General features: G+C 47.8%; 1 pseudogene; it reads left to right on the plus strand.

Annotated features, from left to right (window-relative positions):
• Nucleotides 1-2,285: 2,285 nt before the first annotated feature.
• LOC110583593 lies at nt 2,286-2,648 on the plus strand (annotated as a pseudogene).
• The last annotated feature ends 322 nt before the right edge of the window (nt 2,649-2,970 follow it).

Below are 2,970 nucleotides of genomic sequence, written 5' to 3' on the forward strand. Positions count from 1 at the left end.
GTGTGGAAACCCTAGTCCCAGTGTGATGCTGTTTGAAGATAGGTTTTTGGGAAGTAATTAGGCCATGAGGGTGGAGCCCTCGAGATGGGATTGGTGCCCGTATAAGAACTTGTTCCCTCTTTGTCTTTTATGCGAGCAAACAGAGAGAAGGCAGCTAGCTATAATCTGGAAAGCAGGTTCTCACCAGACACCTGATCTGCTGGCTCCTTGATCTCGGACTGCTACCCTTCAGAACTGTTGAGAAATCAATGTTTAGTGTTTAAGGCACCCGGTCTATGGTATTTCTGTTACAGCAGCCCCAACAGACTGAGACAGAAGGCTTCCCAGAGAAAGTTCTTGAGCTGAGCCTTAAAGAATGAGGAGGTGTTTGACAGGCAGATGGTGGGGAGAACAGAGGCTCAATCTTAGGAGAATGGTAAGCACCTCATTATGGGTAAATGTTAGAGAGAAGAATGGCCAGAGGTGAGGCTAAGCAGGGACCATAGTATTGCCCTGGTGGGCTTTACTAAGAGCTTTGTGATTTGTCTTGTATCACTGGGCCTTACTGAAAAAGTTCTGAAGTGATGAAAAACTTTTATATTTTTGACAGGTCGTGCAGGTTTCTGGGTTTGGGATGGATTGATGGGAGGGGAGGGGGGAGTGGGCAGAATAGAGAACTGAAAGTGGAGGTAAAGAGATCATTTAGGAGGTGTTTGTAACATCCAGACATGAAATATTAAGAAGCTGAGCTAAAGTAGTGTCCCTGGGATTGGAGAAGAGGGGGTCTATTTCAGAGATATTTAAGGTGTAGCCCTGGCAGGTCTTAATGAATGATTAAATACAGAAGAAAAAAGAAGACTAAAGTGCCTACAGATTTCTGGCTCAGACGACAGGGCATGTGGTAATGTGTACAACCAGGACAAGGTATATGGGGGAAGGAACTGGTTTTGGGAACAGGGAGGGAGAGAAGAACAGGCAAAGACAATGGATTTTCTTTTTTCTTTTTTAAAGATTTTATTTATTTATTTGAGAGAGAATGAGAGAGAGCACATGAGAAGGGGGAGGGTCAGAGGGAGAAGCAGACTCCCTGCTGAGCAGGGAGCCCGTTGCGGGACTCGATCCCGGGACTCCAGGATCATGACCTGAGTCGAAGGCAGTCGCTTAAACAACTGAGCCACCCAGGCGCCCCAAAGACAATGGATTTTCTATTGGAGTTCTGACAGTGTCTGTTATGGGTTCAGTTGTGTTTCTCTGAAATTCATGTATTGAATAACCTCCAATACATCAGAATGGGAACTTTTTTTGGAAATAGGGTCTTTGCATCAAGTTAAGATGAGGTCATTAGGGAGGGCCCTAATCCAATATGCCTGGGTCCTTATAAAAAGGGGACATTTGGACACAGAGACAGACATGTGCACAAGAACATCATGTGAAGATGAAGGCAGAGGTTGGGGTGATGCATCCACAAGCCAGGGAACTACCAGAAGCTAGAAGAGAGACCTGGAACAGATTCTTCCCAACACCTTCAGAGGGAACGCGGCTTTGTCAGTACGTTGATTTTGGACTTCTGGCCTCCAGAAGTGATGTATTGTGAGACAATACATCTTATTGTTCTAAGACACCCTGGTTTTGGTACTTTGTTACGGTAGCCCTAGCGAACTAATATAGTGACCAATGACTATCCAACTGGAGATGTCTGGGAGTCGGTTGATGTATAGGTCTGGAGTTTAGGAGGTAGCATTAGGCCAGTGATGGAGTCATCCCGCCCTACCAGTGTGGTGGACATGTGACATTTATATGTGATCGTTATCCTTTCCTTTTAGAGAGGCTTCTCCACTACTCCTTGTGGTCTCAGTGGAACGGACATCATGGGGCCATCTACTCCAGCTTGCAGGCATGGTCTATCTGTAGCAGGAAAAGAATGCAGGAAACACTGAAAGAGAAACCAAAGCATGCAGATAAAACAAGTGGTCAGAGATAAAATGTCCTGATAGAGTTGAGCCCTGGATTCTAGTCCCTGGGGCCCAAATTCTTACAGATCTAGGAATTCCATGAGCTATCCCGGCGGTATCCTTTCCAGCTATTTGAGGCAATTCTTCATCTGCTTCTGAGAGTTTAAGTTGTCACCTGCCTTCAAAAGAATACAGTTGTCCAGCCCACTGGCTGCTCTGAAAAGCCATCTTGGCATTGTTCCCGAGTCCCGCTCCCCGTTCGCTGCAACCACCCCGCCACCGCGGACTCCGGCAGCTTTCCCACCGGAGTCCTTGAACTGATCCGCTGCATCGGATCCCCCGGCGTGCCCCATCATGTCAGACGCGGCCGGGGACACCAGCTGCGAGATGACCACCAAGGACTGAAAGGAGAAGAAGGAAGTTGTGCAGGAGGCAGAGACTGGAAGAGACGCGCCTGCTAATGGGAACGCTAATGAGGAAAATGGGGACCAGGAGGCCGACAAGGAGGTAGATGAAGAAGAGGGAGAAGGTGGGGGAGAAAGAGGGGGAGGAGGAGGAAGGCGACAGTGAGGAAGAGGATGGAGATGAAGTGAGGAGGCCGAGGCAGCTACGGGCAAACGGGCAGCTGAAGATGATGAGGATGACGATGTCGACACCAAGAAGCAGAAGACTGATGAGGATGACTAGACAGCAAAAAAGGAAAAGATAAACGTAACACACAAAAAAGGCCACCGGGACCTATTCACCCTCCACTTCCCATTTCAGAATCTAAACGCGGTCACCTTCGAGTAGAGAGTCCCGCCCGCCTGCCGAGCGCAGGCAGCGCCACCCGCGGACGACACCCGCTCCCTCTGCCACCCAACCGAAACCACAACGTGAATCTGCAACAGGGGAGGAAAAAGGAACCCAAACTTCCAAGGCCTGCTTTTTTTCTTAAAAGTACTTTAAAAAGGAAAATTTGTTTGTATTTTTTATTTACATTTTATATTTTGGTACATATTGTTAGGGGTCAGCCATTTTAATGATCTCGGATGACCAA

This window comes from Neomonachus schauinslandi, chromosome 8 (genome assembly GCF_002201575.2).
Source record: "Neomonachus schauinslandi chromosome 8, ASM220157v2, whole genome shotgun sequence".
NCBI classification, from domain to species: Eukaryota; Metazoa; Chordata; class Mammalia; order Carnivora; family Phocidae; genus Neomonachus; species Neomonachus schauinslandi.